Raw genomic sequence first — 22465 nt, 5'->3', positions numbered from 1 at the left:
GCTTTTTTACCTCTACTAACAACACTGTCCAGCATTGGAAAATAAAAGCTTTCTCATAATAAGAACAATGAAGAAGAGGAATAAGCTGTCAATCAAAGTCAGAACCTCCATCCCAGAAGATTTTAAGCATTTGGTGGATAGGAACCTTTCAGAAATGAAATCCATTTCATATACAGCTACTTTATGATTTCATGTACACCTTCTTCATGTATACCTTCATGTATACTGTCCTTTATCTGTGCTCTGTTGCACCATATTTTCTATGATCAAATCTTCCCTATAAGTCAGGTTCAGAGAATTTTTTCAGGCAGCCCAATCTACTCCAAAAGGCTCTTAGATATCTGTCTATGACTTTTGATGTACTTCCAACTTTAACATTTTCAGATAATGCAAAGAAGCATTTCAGTTGAAGATTCATTGTTTGATATTTAAGTCATGGATTTTTCTATGGCTCTGAAATGCAATTGCAGCCTCTTCAATATATGCCATTTATTCTCTCTCAAAATTTCCATTGATTGTGTAGAAAAAGATCACTTTGGAGTAGCAGCTAATGACTCTATTTTGCTACATAGATACAAAATCTAGGAGGGATTGTGTGATAAGTGGATTTTAGCACTCTTTATTAGTGTTGGGCCACAGAATTTTGATTATGCCAGTTTTATTTCTTATCTTCCTTGCCAGACTTTTTGCTGCACAAGATTCAAATATATCTCTACTGAAAGTCTTATGAGAGAGAATACTGATAGAAAATTAAATAACTGTTTATGGACTTTTCTGATATGAAAATCCCAAGCTGCCAAGATTCATCTGAATCAGTTCTGGGAAAAGAGCAAGGCTGCAATAATATAATATTTTTCTAGTTCACTTGATGATTTATATCATTAACAAAACACTTTGCTCTAGACCCTGGAATGATGATTGCAAGGTACAATCAGCCACTGTCATGGTTTAACTCCAGTCAGCAACTAAGCCCCACACAACTGCTCCCTCACTTGTCCCTGGTGAGATGGAGGAGAAAATCCAAAGAGTCGCAATGAGAAAAATCATGGGTTGAGATAAAGACAGTTTAACAGGTGAAATAAAAGGTGTGCCTACAAGCAAAGCAGAACAAGAATTTATTCCCCACTTCCCATAGGCAGGCAGGTGTTCAGCCATCCCCAGGACAGCAGGGCTCCATCACACATAATGATGACTTGGGAAGACAAACACCATCATTCCAAACATCCCTCCCTTCCTTCTCTCCCCAGCTTTATCTGTGAGTATGACACCTTATGGTATGGAATATCTGCTCAATCAGTTAGAGTCAGCTGTCCCAGCTGTGTCCTGTCCTGACTCCTTGTGCACCCCCAGCCTCCTGGTGGGGTGGCGTGAGAGGGAGGAAAGATTTTGTAAAGTGCTGCTCAGCAGCAACTAAAACATGCCTGTGTTATCAATGCTGTTTCCAGCACAAATCCAAAACATAACCTCATACCAGCTACTATGAAGAAAATCGACCCTATCCCAGTCAAAACCAGGACAACCACCAGCTCTATTAGTCTTCACCAATGTAAGTTAAACTGTAATTTTGCTGAAGGGCAGAAGAATGCTCCATTACAGAAGAGACAGTTTTCTGCAGTACCTTACATAACTTATTAGCATCTTTTATAAATTCTATACACCTTTCAAAATCTTTCCTGATGCTCAGCCTCTCCTTTTACCACTGGAAGCAATATACAATTCTCTGCTCCTCATGGTATGGTGGAAATACAGAGAAATTTGACCCTACTTAAGCTCCATTCTTTTCCCAACTCTCCAGAATATCTGAGAAACTTAGAAGATATAAGAAAAGGGCATTAGCACAATTTTTAACACTAAGCAGTGAACTTGGAACAAATATCTAAGTGTCCTACATGGCAAAAAACCCACACAATACCCAGCTCCAAATACAGAACACTATATGCAAGTAATTTAAGAGTTACTATATATTCTTCTGCTACAAAATGCATAGATTAGCCAAGGATTGATTTTTCTAGGGCAAGCAGTTCTACAGGACGCGTTTTACTGAATGATCAATATATTATTGCTTATTCAGTAAGTGATGAAGCTTGGCTGCCTCATAGGGCATTATCTTCCCTGCTTCCTAGTACAGAGAAGGGCCATGAGCAGTGGATATTTGTGACCCAAACATAATCCACAGTGGCAATGCCATTGTCATGTTCTCCCTAGTGGCTGGAATATTCCTCTATGTCACTGTCACAAGGGACTGAAAAAATACTTCAGGATATGCTCTTTACTAAGAGCACACTCTTACCTTTTCCTGCCACATTTCCCTGACTTCTGACATTGCAATCATGAAGAACTGAAGGACAGAGCTCACGTCTCTGCCTAGTAATTTTCTTTCCCCTCAAAAGCCACATAAAGCTAGGTTGTCTGCCCATAAAACCCTAAAAAGAAGGACATGATGCCTATACTGTGAATAGTCTCTTCCTAGTTCTCATTCATGAGTGAACCAATTAGGCTGTCCAAGAATAACTGTATCATGTAAACTCAAAGGTCCTTCTAGTCCCGAATTTTATTTCCAACAGCTATAAACACAAGAGTGTAATAACAAGACAAACACACTGTAGTACTAATGTACTTCTTTAGACTACACTCACTGGCTGTAATGAATTTTGGCTTAGGAAATCACTGAGCCAGAGTTGCTTAATGGTTTGGTATGACTGTATCCTGCAGCCGTAGGGAGGAGAGGAGAAAAGATCCAGCAGGCAGGAATTGTGCAGCAAGATTGATTTATTTAATTATTTTACAAACTCTTGTACAGACTTCTTTCTTCATAGTCTAATTGGTCAAAGGATCAGCCACCCCTTGGGGTGATTGGCTAAAATCCTAAAACCACCAATGTCAAAATATTTTTCTACTGTACCATAAACAAAGCATTGCAAGGTCACAGGTGTTCATAGCTTATAGAACTCTGCTGATATCTTCCATGAGATAGAAAAGTATCTCACGGGACTGGAAAGAAGCAAGAAAATTCCTTGCTAACAGCATTTTTGTGTCCACTGTTTGGGTTGGGGTTTTTTTGGTAATACACAACCTAAGACTCACCTGCATGAGTGTAGAGTCTGTGCAGAGAACAGAAAGTCTTTACTGAAGAAGTTGTTACTGAAACAGCCTCCGAGTTAATTCAAGATTCAGTGTTGCAGTTTATGTTGTAATGATTATCACTTGAAATGTTTCAAAGGTGTTCAATTAAGGTTCAGATTTTATATCCCATTGCACCTGTCTCCATCACTATCACTTTGCTGCTGTGGCACTTAAGAAACTTCAGTATGCTCTGAATTGGGCTTAGGAAAACATTCAAGTCATAACTTTTGGGAATTGCTGACAGGAGTTAATTAAAAGTTGCTTAGAGTAGGATTTCCTTCCTTTCACTACTTACAAAGATTGTATTCCTCTTTTTTCCAAAATGCTTGTCTAAAATTGGTGACTTTGCTTTTGGAATGTTTTCATTTTCAAGTGGGCAAAAATTATTTTGAAAAAAAAATAAAATTGGAAAACCATGATTTCAACAAAGAAACTCTTGCAAAAAGTATGTGTCCTTTTTCTAATTTTTTGAAAGAAAAGCATTTAAAAATATTTTCTTCTTCCTGTCCAGCTTTCTTTCATATATTGTTTTCTAATTCAAACAATATGATAAGAGAAAAAGCCAACATTATTTGCCATATGTAAGATGACAAGAATTGTTATTGAAAGAATTATACACCAATATAACAGGTGTTAAAAGTAAGAAAAAATGCATGGCATTTATCAAAATTATTGCTTGTGTGCTTCTAAAAAAACATTGTTTTATTAAGATTGACTTAACACTCTCATTTTGCAGATTCATACTTGCCATTTTCTTCTTTATTTTGATTTGCCTGATTTTTCTCTGCCTCATATAAAAATTAACCACATTAGGTGGCTGAATTCTGCAGTGAATAAGAAGCTGGGAATATATCAAATGGATTAGATGATGCAGCAAACTAATACTTTCTCTAACTTCAAGATTTTGGAGCATCTCTGCACCATACTGTGAAGATACTAAAATGACATCACAGAGTTTTGCTTGTTAGCTAGTGGATAGACAGCTGAAGCTACTAAGGAGATATTAACATGGAATAACCTATGTAGTACAACTGGCCTGTTTTTAATGGACATATTTCCTGATGTGAAAAAATTTAGGTGCAATGGAGATAACATAGACATTCATTCATTTTCAGGTGTATGTTTATGATGTCTGAAGACCTCCAAATAGAGACATAGTTCAGAGAGGCAACTGCATAAATTACCAGTTTACTTAGGCTGCCAAAAGACAAATTAAAAAAAAAGGACTCAGGCTCCCCATTTTGTAAAATATCCGAGTGAATGAAACATCTGAGCAAATTTTGGAATGCTCTGGGCTGAGAACTGGTAACCAAGCCAAGTTGTGAGGTGGTTTCAGCAGTTATTTTATGTTTTGTGTTTCTTCCTCTCCTAGCATGGCTCCCTTTGGATGGCTTCAGTTAACCAGCTGTAATTTTAGACTTTCAGGAGAAAAAAGATAAAAGATCAAAGAATAAGGATATTTTAATTTTAGTTGCTTAAGAAGTACTGGCAAATATTAGATGAAAAAGAATGCTGGGAGGAAATTTAAATCCTTAAGACCCCTTCATGCCAAGAACTTATTTAACTGTAAGGTGGTATGTCAAGGGGAAAAAAAATTGTACATTTTTAGGGCTGCAGAGAGGAAATAAAAGTCACATGTCTTTGCAGAGCTTCAGCTGTTTTGATTAGAGGAAGATTTCTTTCTAAGGAAGCTGTTAACTACAGGATTTTAAGTATGCTATTTTAAGATACAGAAATAAAGCGGTTGCACCTCAGTGAGCTTTGGCACATGATTTCTGGCCACTTTTAAGGGGGTGCAGAAGGGTTAATTGGCTTTCTGCAAAAATGCAGAAGGATATGCTGACAGATCCAAGTATTATTTTGAAGACCAGATAAGGAAATACATATGCACACACATGGTTTGTGGAAGCACTCAGCTAAACCAACAAGCATTTAAGCTGCACATTCACAAGGTGCCTAAAATCCTGTAAAAACACCATACAAACCTCAGAGGAGGAAAAGACAGCCTGAGTGGTTTGCTCATTTTATGGGTACACCAAAGGGAAAACTGGGATCCCCCTCCAAAGAAAGCTTGGAAGGGCATGAAAAGTTTCTAAGAGACTCTAAGAGAAATGTAAAGAGAAAACCATCTATGTCATGCATTTTTCACAGGTTTGCCATTTTGCAGCAGACACGTGGGATGAGAGCCTCCAAGCCTCAGTGACTATGGAGCTATTTCAGTCAGCCTGAAGGCTTTGGGGTACAAGAGTTAGGAAGGTTGTCAGTGCTGTTTTCAGCTGTGGATCTTGTCAGTCCTAGACCAACCATGTGAATGGGGTCCAGTATGAAATAGCCCCAGCAGCAGCTGTGAAAAACCTTGTGAGGGCACAGTGAATGCGTAGCAAGTCTGGTGACTTTCTGTGCCTGCAAGATTTCTGCACCAGGCTCCAAAAGCACCATAATCCTCCCTGACACTGTTGGCCCCACCACCAGTTTGTCATTGCAGAGGTAGGTTCATCCAGATATACATGCACTGAGGACAAGATTCCTGCTACTTTTGCCACACTGAGAGGAAAAAAAAGGGCAATGCCAATGGTGGCTTATCTTTCCCACAAGAACAGAGACCCAGACAGCACCCTTGGCATTCCAGTAACAGAAAGAGCACACAGTGCATCACTCTGACACCCAAGCCCAATAAGCGCATCTTTCTTGAGTTTATTTAAGTTCATCACCAGTTCTGCTCTCTGCACTTCTATAAGCTCGTCACTTCATACTGGCACTGTTTTTCTATCTACTCTGTCTGATGCCATCCATCAAATGTGCAACAGAGACACTTCTTGTTTTGAAGTCTTTCCCTTACATTCATTTTAAACCCAGCAAGGGACAGACGGCCAGGCCTCAGGACTCCTGCTTCAAATTATACAGTTTACTTCAAATAAGCTGGCAGTAAAGTTCTGAACATGCCCTTCAGCGACAGACATTGCTGCAGAAAGGACTGCACCCATTTCAAACTGTGAGTGAAAACAGATTTCAGATGCTTGGTCTCTCATGAACAAAATCATCATCATTTAAAGTCCCCCAGCACAGCTGAGTCAATGTGCATAGCTGAGCACCAGAGATGCATGAGGACAGATGATGACACTTGATCAGGGTTACAGAAATGTAACCCAAACATCTGATTCCAAGGCAGGCTTAAAAAAGTTGTAACCAAAAAATAATTCATTTAATTAGACCACTCAGAGTGAAAATCTACAGAGTGAAGACACTGGTTGAAATGACCTAAGATTAAAGCACTAAGTCAACCCTTCATTTCTATTTAATTTTTATGGAAATTTTGCTGAATGGTGAATTTACTTAAAGAGAGACAAAATGAAAGGAAAATAACAGAAGAATGCAGAAATATAGACAACAGGTAAGTACAGAATCTGTCCCTCTTAGGGAATCTCATTGATATTTTTTACCCTTCTTTTGGCAAGAGAACATTTTTTTCATTATGTAAGGCAACACTGGCACTTTACTGTCCCTAATTCTTGCCAGTTAGTGTGCCTGACTGCCCAGAGAAGAAAACATGTTAATTAAAAAGCTAACTCAGTGCAATAATAATTCCTTTCTGCATCTGCTACCCTTTCTAAAGAGAGGAATATACCACGTTTTGCAAAGTTCACAAAGGACTGGTATCACAAAGGTACTGCTACTAATTTCAGACAGCTACTATAATGAGAAGTATAAATGTCCTGTGAGAAAAGGATGTTGGCAGCATGAAATATTATATTTGAAAATCTTTTTGAGATTGACCTGGCTTTCAGTTAGTGACAGCTTTAATCATAATGGAGGCTTTGTGACAGAGTCTTCAAACTTAAACTACTCATGGGACACACACATTAATCCTGGGGAATAAAGGCTATTAGTCCTGCTTTTCAGAAAAGCTTTCAAATCTGACCAAACTCTTATCTATCTTAGAAAAACCATCCTAGTGAACCCTAATAATGGGAAGGATAACCCAGACCATGATTTACAGGAAAACATGAATTTCCTAATGTAGAGTTCTAACCCCACAAAGAAATTCCATTTTTTCTGTCAAGAGCAGTGATTTCACTCCTATTATGCGATTCTACATTTGAAGCAGTACTGCTGTTACAAATGAATTGCTTATTTCTTCCTTAGTGGTTTCACCTTTTGGCCCTCATCCTAACACAGAATTGCCATTTTCAGGTTACAAAAACTGCTCTAGAAAGTTTCATTCTAAATGAAATAAACCACTATTATTCAAAAATCGCCCAAGAAAATGTTTGTATGTCATATACATAACAAAATTTAAAACCTGAATAAATGACATGACATCAAACCACACCATCTTAAAATTTCTCCCTGTCATCCAAGGGATTTTGCAGCTACCTTAAAATAAGTCCTAAACAAAGAGATGTAGCTTTACTTTCAATACAGTTTGAGATTTGTCACTGACTTTAATAAAAGCAGGACTCAAATCTATAAACACTATTCAAACACAATGAAAGAAGATGGACATCTAACCATGCAGCTGACTCATCTCATATAAATGGTATATGATTTAGAAACCAATCATAATCTGTCTTCACACCCTTTCTTGAAAATAATGCAATTTGAAGGAGTTTTATCCAAATATCACTGCTCTGGAAATCATCATGAAAACTGTGCTGAGAGCATGACATCAGAGTACATGTCCGAAGGTCCACAGAAATTTTCTATGGAAGATACACTGAGCAGCAGTTTTAAGGACAGGCTTATCATTTAAAAATTGTCTATTAAGCATAAAGGAATACAGACCAGAATGCTAGCAAAACCCCTAAAACTTAAAAAAAAAGTTTTAATGCAAAAATACCACAATAGTACTAGACATTAACAAGGCAGCATGAGAAGAAATAATAAATTCAGGAGTAGTATTGCAGCCCTAATGGTCCAGTGGGTAGGATACAGAACCGAAAACTCCTGCATGCAGAGAAAACATGGAGTCTCATGTACTCTCAAAGGAGTTCACACTATCAGGGCAAGGAACACACATGAATATACAGAGAATTAAAGGTTGTTGGTTTCTTTCCTGATAACTTGAGAAATGAATAAGGCTTTTCAAAGCTTTTATAAATTCTATGGCACAAACTTTGGCCAGGAAGGCAGTAATTTCTCATCCTCCTGATACAGTTTTATGACAGTGACTTTTACAGGAGCACAGAGCAACAGAAAGCAATTGCCACAACCTAGGCAGATCTGCTGACCTAAAATAGAAAGAGAACTCATTTATAAAATAAAGTGGTGTCTGAGTAGCTGTCAGCACTCAGCAGAGACAACTAAGTCACCCTGATGTGTGTTGCTGAATGATGGATAGAAATAGGGTACAGGTAGGGGGAGTTTTGTTGTCTGAGTGAGGCAGGGATGGAGTTGGGATACAGTGGCCCATGCACTAGAAGGAAAAGATGCAATACCACAGCATAGCAGGCAATATTCTGGTTTCAGACTTCTTTGCCTTCCACTTAATTCTACTTTATTTAATACAGAGAGGAATCTATTGGTCATAGTACTTGAGGGTATGTTCAAAAACCCTATCATGTGTTAGAAAACAGCATGACATTCCTAAAGTACTGGTCTTTAACTTCATAGCCCCATTCACATCCTCCAGACCACTGGTCTGTTTAGGGTTTCTGGGCATCGTGAGTATTTAAGTCCATGCCAGGTACTCAACAGGGATGTACAGAATGGCACACACACCATTGGTCTGAAACACTACAATGCTTTGTCTAAGATATCATACACAGAAAATACTGCAGTCCTTCAACAAAAAATACCCTCCAAATTATTTTTGGGTGAAATTCAAGGCAGTGAATCTGACTACTCAATCTCACGTTGATCTAGGCTGTTCAACAGCTTTCAATCCTTTCAGCTACGCCCATCTCATTTTCTTTGTTCCAAGCAGTGTGTTTTTTCTAGCTTGATCACTTTCTCCCTTTGCTCTACTGTCTTCCACATAGGAGTAGGAGTACAAATGAGGGAAAAACAAGAACCATTTCATTGTAATATTTTTCATTTGAGGACTGCTTTATATGTTTATGTGAATGAAACTGAAATGTGAATAAAATTGAGTGTGCTCTGTTTTATTTTATAGAAAAGTCCTGAAAATAACAGAGAGGATCATTTTCCAGTTGACATAGCAAGTCAGAGCCAGAGATCTTGGGTTCTCAGATGTGAACATTCACACACCTCAGAGAGAATGATTTTCCAAGAGTAGATTCCAATGCCTGTCTGCAATTTAAATGAATAACAGCAAGATAAGGTCTTTTGATTTCCCTCAAACTGAAATATTGCAATAACTGGGCATTTTTGAAAGTCTTAACACAGGTTTCTATTGCAGTAGTTAAATAACATTTTTCTCCAACATGCAGTCCAGAGTGGCATATGAGAAGCACACAAAGATATAAGGGCATACATTGCAACAGATATAGCTGATGGGGTTGTAAAGACACAGGTATTTTCGTGTCATCTCAGGAGCAGTACCAACATTGCTCACTGCAATATAAACAGATAACTTCTGTAATAATAATAAAATTTCAAGATGTTTCTATTCTAAAAAAACTAATATGCAAGATGGAATTTCCTCGTGTTTAACATCTGGTAGAAATAACCACGGAGCTCTTCTGTTGCCATGCAGCATGAATGTGTCAAAAAGGTCCAAGAGTTGAGTCTATTGCACAACCAGTTCCTGAAGCAGTAGGATCAAGACAAGGACCAACAGTCAAACTGAGCTTCACAAACATTTCTCCTATTAAAAGTGACAGACTGGTGAAGCACAGTCATCATTCTTCACTGATGACTCCATTCACAAAATGAGGAAGTATCCCAACATCCCAGTAAAATACCACATAAAGAAGTTTTCAAGGGTACTTTATCTAACATAAAAAAAATATCTTCCACCCCCACCTAAGCAGTTGGCAACTTCAAGGATCTCTCATAATATAAATATTCCACGGGCAGTATAAATTCAAATGCATTTTCAAAAAATAACATTACTCTCGTTTTGCAGCAAGAGGACTCTGGCAAGTCATTTACAGTTTCTGCAGTGCTCTACACTCTCTGTTGCTCTTAGGTAATAGCAATATAATGTGTTTGGTTTTTTTCTGCATATCTGTGTGCTGAAAGTGCAGAAACCTATAATATAGAAGCTATTAGAGATCTATAAATTATACAATATATGTTCTAGGAGGTCAGATTTTACCACTACTCTAATGCAATACTAAGCTGAATAAAACCAATTTTTTTATTAAGAATCATGATATTGTTTCAAAGCAACAAGCGTCGGCTTTATACTCTTAGCTGTGTGAAATTGCTTTTGTGCTTGCTTGTTGGTTTCAGTTTTTTAAGACATTAGGAAGTCTCAAAAGCTCTAACAGAAATGAGCAGTAGCTTAACTATGCAAGACCCATTACCTGACCTTCAATCTGGAAACAAAAAGCATCATCAGCTTGGGGTGTCCATGCTGGGCTCAAAACATCCTGAAGATAAGGATGTGGCATATTTTCTTTTAGTGAAGAACTGGCAGTTAATATCCAAAGCAGAAGCTCTAATAGGCATGTTCTTTCACATTACCTAAACTGAAGGCAAATGATGACCTTGCCCTAGGGCATGAGTAACATTCTTTTTTCCTAAGATGAAAATAAAAATAGTATTGCCTGTTTTACTTTCCAGAAGAGAATGATCAGCAACTGCTGAAAACCTTCCCCGGTGAAATAAAGTAGGTCAGGAAGCAGTCAATGGCAAAGCCTTTCAGAAAACTACCAGCAAATGAAATGTGTGGGAAGGAAAGAAGTGGGCCTGTGATTTCTCATCCGTTCAGCCTTTCAAATGTGTAGGCTGCTGTTTAAGGTAGAACTGAGACACAGCTACTTAGACATCAACTCCATAGCCATGTTACTTTTGAAGACCAGTTCTCAGATCAAAACCTAGGAAAAGAAAACTGGAATAGCAGCTCCAGAACCAAGACATATCCTGCCTCAGCATCTTGTCTTCTCTTTCAGTCAATGTGAAAGAGAGAGGGCATAAGCACGAGGGACCCATGCCAGTAGCCCCCTCTTTGTGCTCCCTCCTAGGTACATCAAGGTGTGTCATCACAGCTTCGTTCCTGCTGACTGACTGAAGGTGTTGGCTGCAGCTGGCTGGCCTGAGCTTCATCCCACCACCGTGCTGCACCTTTCGATCAGATCAACAGAGCAAGAGGAGAGCCTGTGGCACTACCCCTCAGCTACAGATTTACAGTCCAACACGGTCCTGTTAAAAAGGATACTGTCCTACTATGAGACATTTTGATCTCAATACTCTAATACACTTTTCCTTTTGAGCTTGCACATGCCTTGATTTCCATCAGCCTCGAGTAACCTCAGAGTGACACTAGAGCCTGCTGAGCCAGGAGCTTGCTGGTGACCAGGATGTCATGCTGGAGGATGATTAGGTTTTTCAATAGGAAAGTAGTAATGCAGCAGGATGGAAACCTTCCCTTTATTCATCCACATCACATGGTGACTGAAGAAACAAAAATTACCTTACTTGGCTTCTTACCTCCTCAACCTACACAAGTGTAGGATTCCCCAGCCACTATCACATCCCAACCATGCAAAAAGTTTCATTTTTTTCTTTTCCACAGATGAAAGACATACACCTCCTACCCCGCACCATTCTAGATTAAAAGGCAGTTTTGGGGAAAGTTCTAACATTATTTCTTGTCATCCACTCAGTCATACAATTTTTCCTTTTGGATTTAAGCTTCATTTGAGGGATGGCTTCTTTTTTTACTTTTTCTTCTAAGGATAAAAGGTGTTCAAAGATAAATCAAAATCCAACAATCCTCTTAGAAAAATACTGTCAAGGCTGGATAAAGTCCAATTAGATAGATAGCCATTTGCTGCCCTTCCTTGAATCCAGGAAATCCAGAGAAACTACACTAATATAACGAGATTTTCTCTGGAAAGAAGCAAATGTCATTTAGTCACTAGGCCTTATTTTTTTTTTTAGTATTCATCCCTGTTGTGTACGATCCCTCCCAGGCTGCTTACTCAAATTATCCAGTGGGGCAGCTTATCCAGTGGAGCAGCAGGAGTATTAAAATTCTAGGGTTTTCTATGTCCTCCAAACCCTGCCAGCTCAGAAAACCTCTCAGCACACAGGCAAAATAAAAGCCGAATACAAAGCACACATCTGTCAACTCACAGGAAAAATCAGCTTCCCCTGTTGCTATTCTTGTGTCCTCCTTGGACAGTAATTTCTAAATTAAGTAGCCACTACATCAAAATTGAAACCAGTTCTAAGAACTCCAGAAAACAACAGGAGTTAATAGATATTGCTTATACAGTGAATGCCACAGTGCTAGTGACCCAGAATCCCTGAGATCTCTCTTGGTTCTGTCTTGATAAACTCTGTGATCTTGGACATGGCCCTGCACATTCCGGTGATAACTCTTCCAGACTATTTAGATAGCAAACCTTCTAACAAAGTCCCACCCCATGACAATTTTGCACAGGGTCCAGGCCAGCAGAGTTACATCTCTACAAATTGCTGGCAATTACCTCTGATTGAAAAAATTAAGCACCTGCTTTCAAAGTATCCAAGTCAGACATCAACTTTCTTGCCTCTGATGATGTGAGAGTGGGAGAACTAAGTTATGTTTTTAACATTGCTATATAGGAGTGGAAGACTGGGCTGAAACAAGGAGATGAGATCCTAGCATGTTCCTCACAGGAGAAATACTCCAAGTAAACGACAGTATTGCCATATCTTCCACACAGTAGGCATGACACGGAATGAAAGAAGGCATAAGAAGGCAGGAAAGAATACATGGGGGTTAAAAAGTCTGGACAGGCCCTCTCACATTGAATGTATGAGATTGATTGAGTGTTGGTGCAGTCAGCTGCATGTCACCAGATGCTGTCAAACTGGGGCTATTGTTTTCACAAGCTTAGGCCAGTGTGAATCAATTGAATGTGTATCATTGTTTAGTTCCACAAGCTGAGGACCTGACCTGACCTGACCAGATCAGAAAAGGAGCTGTAAGGAGAACATAACTCTCAAAGAATGAATTAATTTCGTTGATTTAAACGCATTATATTTGCACACATATACAGCCAGATTCCTCACTTTCCCAAATGGTAAATGCTGTAGCTGCACTTATATAAAGCAAGCATAACTGGAAATCAGAAGAAAAAAATTGCTCAATTTTCAGTTGTATTTATTTTTGCTGACTTCCTTGAAAGCAACGCAGCTCTTGTTAGACTATGGTCTCGGGTCATAGATGTTATATAAATAGGAGGCGGGTATGCTCCAATCAGTGGGCAGTCTGTGGCTGCCATCTGGTGGGTAAATGTAAAAATTACATAAGGAAAATAAGGAAATACTCCTATCTCTCGATCAAGCTTTTTTAAACTGCATTTTTAAAGAATATGTGTGTATTATCTGTTTCTTTTATTTCGGGGTTAGTAACATGTACGAGATATTCCAAGAGTCATTATTAATATATGCAAGTTCTCAGGAATTTAATTCTCATTACCTTTTGGTTCCAGAAATCATCAATTATTGTGTCCTCCCTCCCCCTCCCTCATGTAACTTACGCTCTGAAGACTAGATGTAAAAAAACTTGCTCTAAAAAGTAGTTGCATGTAGAAGGGCAAGAGATTCTCATGTGGTCTTCATCCCTTGTCTAGCAGAACACCAACCCTGCAGTCATTGCCACCCCCACCACTCCTGTACCAGCACATCCCTAGATCCTTTAGAATCTGGACAATATTGTCACACAGTAACAGAAGGTGTTGATTGGTTGTGATGTCCAGGAGGCTGATATTGAGGAGGTCAAGAGCTCCAGAAGAGGGACTGATGATATGCACATTGTGAGGAAGTCTAATGACTGAGGTTTAATGCTACTCAGGATGCAATTCTCTTAAGTTTATGTAGGGTAGATTGTTCGCTTTCACTTCCCCATCAAAATCCTTGCAATTTAGGGCTGTTCTATTTACATTTTCAAAATAGCATTTATTCTCCCCAGCTTCCCTCTTTCTATGCTGTCTTTTCAAATAACTTTGTCTTGTTCCAACAAAAGAACAAGTTGCTATTGGAAACATTTCTTTTTTAATCCCTTCTGTAGGACTGTCTGAAGGATTCACCCTGGGGTTCAGAATGTAGAACACAATTTCTCCAAGGACTCGGTGAAATACTGTGAGTAAGTCTGACTGCCTTTATTTAAATTCTTCAGGTGAGGAAGAAATGATTACACGTTTTGGTAAAATACTCATGTAAAACCTTCAGTCAAATATATATGGTTACAGTGCCATATTTCACAGGCATCCCTACATATGCATAGCACTAGTCCCACCTGAGGATGCAGGTGCCCCTATAGCACAAATTAATAATACAGCACAGGAAATCTCACATATGATCCACATATGAAAATTAATGTAATTTTATTCCAATGATCACATTTATAGATTTGGATGCTAAATGAAGTCAACCTTCACAGCTCCTTCTTAGCATACAAGAAATATCCAGTAAGTTCTCAACAACTTGTTTATTTTAGTAGTCTTTTAGCAACAAAACCTAAAGTCTGAATCAATTTCACTGACCATCATCAGCTGCTGATGGGACATACTGAACTGATCACCATACATACCTACTGCCATGTATTTTTTCGTTTCAGTCATCCACTGTGGAGGTGCAGGAATTGTGTTTGGTTTGTATTTTTCACATTTGTGAAGAGATCTTTTTTCATGATAATGGTATTCAGCAACGAAAACAGACTAAGACATGAATGGGACCTGATCTCTCATGCCTGCCATTCACATAGAAAGAAACAAAAAGATAGACATGGCAGGTCTCCTCAGAGTCACTATTTTCATTTACCTCACACTTGAAGGTTCAGAGGTAGATGTAATTTTAAACCACAGAGGCATTGGAATTATTAAGTTATCTCTTAAGAAGAAAAGGCATTTACAACTGAAGTAAGTAATCTTGTCATGAGAAGGACTGGACCCCACAGAACCAATTTCATTCACCTCGAAAACTGGCAGAATCTCATTTCAGTCAATTTAGTGTAGTGCTTGTTTCAAGCTCCACTAGAATGATGCATTTTCAACATAAAAAGGCTCAGCAGAAGAGGGTTTTTCTTACACTGCTGGGTAGGACAGCCAACATGACTGAATTCTTGAAGTGAATTTCTTTCTTCAAACAATATCAAATTCACTGTCTGAACATGGAAAAACAGATGTTAGCACTTCCTTTTCACATAGAGTTTCAGAGAACTGATGACTTCTCTTTAGAGGTCAGGGCAGGAGAATGAATTTTTCCCCTTACACTGCAGGACTTCCACAAGAGTTATTTATTTTAAAGAGTTGTTTATTTCTTGCCTTGCCTTTCTTCAGCTTCTGTCTTTAATCTGAACTCTGTCCTTTGCTCACATTTTTTTCTACAGCTGCATATACTTTTATTGCTCTCCCAATTGCTTTCTTTATCAGGAGGTTGAGTGCACTTCAATTTGTCCTTCACATGGTGATCACACAAAGTTCAGGAGTCTGATTTACTTGTGTATCATTCCAATTTCACGCCAGTGCAGTTTCTTTTTAAAAAGACTAGAGAGGAAAACTGCTGTGGTTCAGGCCAACACTACAGGTTTGTATGCAGTACTCAAAATCATTCAAGTATTTAGGTGCCTGGGGGACAGTTCCCAGGCCACTGGGATATTCCTCAAGGAAAGACAGTGCTTGAAATATGCAGACAAACGGAGGGGAGGAAAAACCTCCCCAATTTTAACTTTCTCTGGTAGCATTTCATTTTTCTACATGCACACAGTGCATAACTATCTTTGTCAAAACAATTTTCCTTTGCAATTGCAGCAGTTGCACATGCAAAGAACTAGTTAGCTCGTTGTCTGAAAGAAGAATGCAGACTTACAGAATACTACAGTCTGGCTTTGGAATATTGTAGTCTTGTGGACACAGTCCAGGACACAGTACTGAGAAATCAGAGAATTTTGTGTCTACTCAGATAAGTCAGAAAGACTCTGCACTTCAGACTCTATGAGGATCAAAAGTATAATACATAAAGTGTTTCAAACAATCCAGGACAAATGGTGCTAAGGCCAAGTATTCTAATTTCTCTGTATAATAAAGAGCATAAAAAGAAGTAAAGGAGCATGAAACCTTCAACCACAGAATTATCCTGAATAGGACAAAAGTTGAAATAGACATTGTAAACTTCTTGAGCAAATACTTATTTCTTACATCTGACCACAAAAATCCCACTGAGAATTATTAGCCTCTCATTTCTGAGAAAATAAAATTCACAACAGGAAACTATTAAAAAAATAAGCTTCATATTTTGTATTATGATGTAATCACACAACAAACACAAATGTCCATAACAGCAGTGCCTATTTTTAACTTGTTTTTAAAAGTTAAAGCCACTATGTCTTGTACACCAACAGAATTGAAATGGTTTTCTGCTTCTGTCTACTAAATCTCTTCCAGCTGCAACACAAAATTTTAAAGAATAAGCAGCTAGGAACAGACAAATAGCCCAAATGCATACAATAGTGATAATCACAGCAACAAAACTATTCTATAAAATTCCAAGAATACATGCTGGCTAACTGTGACTCACCGTCAATAAAGAGGGGAATTTAATGTGCAAATAAGCACAGAAAAAACCCCCTCTTTTCTTTTGCTCCTGTAGCATGAAAAACCTAGGATATTTGTAGGCTTCAGAGCCCTCCAGTGCAGCTTTGAGGAAAGCAAAAATGGTCAGGATGCTCATCTTAAGGCAGCTGCAACATGACTAAACTGCAGTTTATTGATTTCTCGAGAGGCACATATTTTGATATCAGCTATGCTCTAACATCTGAGAGAGTTTCCATGCATACATTAGTCTGCTCCATTCTCCTTGTTTTCCACACTGACACCCCAGTCTTTGGTGCAAGAACAACAGGAAGAATATGTACTTGCAGTACTTACAATATGGGAAAGACCAGTGCCCTGGGAAGGCAAAGGCTGAACACACAGAAGAAATTCTGTATATTTCTATAAAAACTTGTTCTTAAGCTGTAGAATGATTCAAGGCAATTCAGCCATGGTGGAGTCAATTCTGCAGAAACAACAGACCATTTATGTTCTCATGGTGACCTTAACACAGGGCACCTTGAGCTGATTCAACATTCTGCTGCCAGAAAAGGGGCAGATACTCCCTGCTATCACATATGCAGCCTGTCTGCCGCCTCCACATACCAAATCAACACCATAATCCAGCAGTAAACTGAAGTTGAGAGCAGTAAATACTCTTCTGTGCCACAGTGATGAAACCTAATGAGTCCATTCATTAGCAGGCCAGTGAGTACCACAATTGGAAGAGAACTGAGTTGTGAAGCCAAGAGCAGTAGTAACAGCAAAAGCTACTCATTATATATGAAAAGCTTTTAAATCAGCGCAGGCACCTTCCCTTAACTTTGTACCTCTGCATCTTGCAACACTGGAGCTGCTGTTACAACTGGTTACAGTTGCGAATTTCCTCAGGTCTTTCCATGTGTAGCCCAGATCCTTGTGGGCCTTTACACTAGTTCACAGTACCTTCCTCTTCCTTCTTTCACAGTGTACTACCCCAAAATGCTGTACTATTTGAATAACCAATCTCCCTTCTGCAAATAGATGGATATTTACTTCCATGACCTCTGTAGAAGTTAGTGTTCCAGCATTTCCTTAGGAAGGCCCAGAAGATGGGAGCACAGGTATTTCAGACACAGTAACAAGTAGCACCACTCAAGACAGAAGGGAGTCAACAAAAGAGTGCACCTGGACGGGTAGTTACTGTGGCAAATTCATTACCATTTCCTTTAGGGTGTAAAAATTAATTCCCTTGGAGACCTTTAAGATCTGGGAGAGGAGGAAAGAGGATACAAAAAGAACCCAGAAGAGGGAAGGAGGACAAAATGAGTGAGCCACGACACTAGAAAAGCAGCCTTGCCACTGCTGCTTTTTTTGACAGTCACCAGAGTCACAGGAGAAGGAATCTTATCACAGCAAATACTCCACAGATCTCCAAGCTCACAGCATAGGGTCAAGGCACAAACCCAATACAGCAGGTAATAAACTTGACTACCAATTATTCAAATCGAGGATGTAAGAGAAATAAGGAGACTTTTTTAGTAGGGTCTGTTTTGATGGGACAAAAGGAAATTATTTTAAACTAAATGAGGGTAGATTCAGACTAGATATAAGGAAGAATTTCTTTACAATGAGGATGGTAGAACAGTGGAACAGGTTGTTCAGGAAGGTCGTGGATATCTCATGCCTGGATAGATAAAGGCCGGGTTGGAAAGGGCTCTGAGCAACCTGGTCTAGTTGAAGATGTCACTGTGCATGACAGGGGGGTTGGCTGAGGTGGACTTCAAAAGTCTCTTCCAGTCCAAACTATTCTGTGAACCTATGATTCTAGGATTGCTTAGTGCTTTAAGTAGGCAGAGAAGCAGCATTCTCACTTCTTTATACAGAGACCTGTAGGGAGAAAAATATTAAGCAAGCTCACCTTTTCTTTCCAGTACACAGCCATATGTGGCACCTTGCAGAACGGGATGTTTCAGAAGCACTGTAGGGACTTGTGAAAAATCAAAAGCATCATGTTTTCTAGGCACCTTCGAAGTTTAATCTAGGCACTTTCTTATGCAAATACATTGAGAAGAGTATATAGTATGGGAAAGGAAAGCATGAGTTATAAAACTAATTATTTGCATGCCTGGTACGAATAAAAAGTGTGAAACTGATATTTTGAATTGTTTGAAAATACGAAGTTAGAATAAAGTATAAGAAAAGATTTCTAGGTGAAAAGACTTCTAGGTTTCATTTCATGCTGTTCTATTGAAATTTTACAACAATTTATACAATTTATTTCACTTGTGAAGTATGGTAACAATAACAAAATACATAAAATTTAATTAGTGATTGTTTCTATAGTATAATAAAGACTTGGAACTCATTAATTTGTTTCTTCTTTTTTTTTTTTTTTTTTTTAAGGAAATGATTTCTTCCTATAGAACCCCTGGGAAATAGGCAAGTCTTTTTATTTTACTATCTGTACCTCAAATTTTCAACAGAGAAACACAGACTTTAACATTTACAAAGCAGACCACATATTAATCCACAAGCACCTCTCTATTAAAATTACAGAATCATAGGAAACATTAGAAGGCACCCCAGAAGGTCAAGTCAGACTGACTCCTGCTCAAAACAGAGCTAGGATCCAAATTAGATCAGGTTGCACAGGGCTTTGTTCAGGTGTTTGGAGAAATTCCAAGAATTTTTATGCCGCATCTTTGGTCAGACTGCTCCCATGCTGAAGGCCCTGCAATCATGAAACAACTTCTAGTTGTTTAAAGAAGGCTTGGCCCATTTTCTCAGCTTGATAGAGAAGTCAGTAGCAGGTGACCCCCATGATGTCCTCTTGCTGGCCTCCTCTCAAACCCTGACACATAATTCCACAGCAGAACTCCATGCATTTAAGCATCTTCTTTTCATCCACTCTCTCACAGTTAAAACCGTAACAAAGACTGGCAGCTATAAGCAGACACATCTTTATTTGACAAATTATAAAGGCTGTCCTTGGACACCACATTAGTGTTACCTCCACACTAAACTGGCTGTTCCTCCAGCGGGTTATAAGCGACCCCACCAGTTCCACCTTCTTTGTTTTATGTCCTAAACAAAAGAATTCAGAACCTACTAACTCTAACATCTGTCAAAATAGCTTTGTGACTCAGAATAATGAAAGGCTACTGCAAAAACCAGCACTGAGACAACTTTTCTCCATCCCTTCCCAAGTCCCAAACCTGAGTAAACTCAGAGCATGCATTCAGTAGGTATATGAAGAACCCTCCCCACAAATATTTCCGAGTGTTACGTGCAGTAAATTACTGTGACATTTTCACATGCTAAAGGGCCAGCAAAGAATAGAGTCAACCTGCAAGTATATAAAAAGAAAGTAACACAGAAGTTGAATTTATTGTATCTGTATTTGAACAACACCTTAGCATACAAATAGGTTCCTCAACATCTGCAAGTAAAGATCCTACCATTGGTTGCAACCGGACCTAAGCAGAACTGTGTCACGGTAAATTATATATAAGTGGATAATCCTAAACAAAACATTGCCCAAAATTTGCATCTCAAAACCAGCAAGTTTGTTTCTTCAAGCAGGTGAATTGAAAAAGAAAAATTTTCATACATTCCTTGAATCTCAGAGATAAGAAAAAATAATTTCTAGTACTTTGATTAGTAGAAGATTTTTCACAGAAACAGGAGAAGCATTAACTTTTCTTACTTTTGGTTTAATGAAATGGCTTTGCCTACAAAGTGACCTGTATGATTCTGTATAGAAAAAGCATAACATTTTATGCATTTATCACAACCACCATTTACTCTTGAATAAATTTTTTCTATGACCTTTGGATGCTGCTATTGTATGTTTAAAGTTCATAATGTGCTGCCTAAGCTGCAAGCACACTGAAAAACGATATATAAAACATCTCAAAGCAGTAATTCAGAACTTCTAAGTGGTGTGGGCAGGTCAATTATTTTTAGAGTACTGAACAGCACCAAACTTTTGACAATATTCCCATGTCAATTTCCTCACTGCTCCTTTCCATCTTATTTGACTTGAAAAAGTATGGCCATAAACCACTGGGATTGATTAAATCCCTCTGGAATATTAATCAAGAGATATGTTTTTGCTCAGTGCCTAGTCCCATGGTGCTTCATTAACCTAATTTCCAAGTGCTTCAAAAACTAATTAACTGATCCAGGGGCTCTCCCAAAGGTTCCTTATGCCCAAAGGTGCCCTGGCCATATTAATCTTTCTAAGAATACCAAAAGACATGTCCATTCTTCAGCCCACTTAACACTGTCTTGGTTCCATCATCCACCAGTGAATAGTTGAGGAGAAGCAAACACAGGCACATTATGCAGGTACAGGATGGGGAAGGAAAACAGACTGCAGGATAGAAGTAAAACCTTCCACCACGCACATTTCCAAACCAACTGTCAATAAGCTGATGGCAACTTGTCAGGCATCTGAGTTTTACTTTACAATGTGACAGAGTACCCTGCTCAGAGTATCTCTATAAGCAGGACTTTTGCACAGTAGTGTCAGACTGCATACGATAGTGCAAAGCAGGAGACACGACCAGTATCACAACCAACCCTTCTGCTTTCGACAGTAGACCTCAAATGTTCCTGTATCAAGATTTCCTAGCGCAATAGGCTCTGCAGATGAGGCAATGCAAAGTCCAATGTCTGGAATTCATCCTAGGTTCAGGTTTTGCCTGCATCAGCAAGTAGTGTGGCTCAATAGAAGCAGCCCTGTAGAGTGCACAGTCCTTGCGCTGCTGCTGCGTACAAACTGCCCGTACTGTATGTGGACATGGGTACAACACAGTTACAGACTTTTTGTCTTAAACATCAGCTGTCTCCCTTGCTGGAGCCTGAGCAAGGGTTCTGAGGATGAAAATCCACACAGAGCCAGTGAGGTCACCTCTGCAGGCAAAGTTCCACTCTGTTCACGACCTTAAAGGTACAGTCTTATCCCAAATATGACAACTGAACTGAATGGGGGGGTTTTTTGCAAAATCATACAGTGAAAATCTTGAGAGGAGAAAAAAAGACACCAGCAAAGTCAAAAGTGCAGAAAGTTTCAGCCTTGTCCTCAAACCGGCAGCTGGATGAACCCACTCTCTTTGGGGCTGTGCCTCCATAAAATGGAAGGAAGCACAGGGCATGGAGATACATGATAGTCAACCCACCTTCACAGGGGCACATATCTCTCTGAAGAGTCTTTATAACCTGTAAGAATGTGTTGGGTATTGGAGTAAAATGTTTCTTAAAATATGTATTTTAAAACACTGGCTTTTACATTTCTTCCCCCTCAGATTTGCCTTGCTGGTGTTGCCAACTGTGGTGTGTGGCCCGTGGAGGACAGCATGGCATAGCACAGTGTGACAAATCCACAGCAAGCCAGGTGTGGAAGTCATTGCTCTGCGTTCTCACTTAGCTTTGTAATAAATCAAAAGAACTGTGTGCCCAGGTGGCCAAGAAGGCCAATGGCATTCTGGCCTGTATCAGCAATAGTGTGGCCAGCAGGACAGGGAAGTGATTGTCCCCCTGTACTCAACACTGGCAAGATTGAACCTTGAATCCTGTGTCCAGTTCTGGGCCATTCACTTCAGGAAGGACACTCCAGTATCCAGAGAAGGGCAATGAATCTGGTGTAGGGTCTGGATTGCATGTCCCATGAGAAGCAGCGGAAGGAGCTGGGGACGTTTGGCCTGGAG

General features: G+C 39.1%; 1 long non-coding RNA gene across 1 annotated transcript in view; it reads left to right on the top strand.

The window, feature by feature from the left end:
- The window catches only part of LOC121662649, a 787841-nt gene that overhangs the window by 522908 nt on the left and 242468 nt on the right, over positions 1-22465 (top strand). The window contains exon 2 of the long non-coding RNA XR_006015362.1: positions 22442-22452. This is a non-coding gene — a long non-coding RNA (uncharacterized LOC121662649). The remainder of the gene's footprint in view (positions 1-22441; positions 22453-22465) is intronic.

The sequence above is a fragment of the Corvus kubaryi genome, unplaced genomic scaffold, assembly GCF_017639235.1.
Source record: "Corvus kubaryi isolate FWS band 111438036 unplaced genomic scaffold, C.kubaryi_AGA036_p1.0 37260, whole genome shotgun sequence".
Taxonomy (NCBI): domain Eukaryota; kingdom Metazoa; phylum Chordata; class Aves; order Passeriformes; family Corvidae; genus Corvus; species Corvus kubaryi.
Note: the sequence above shows the minus strand (reverse complement) of the source record. Positions and strands in the feature narration are given on the sequence as shown.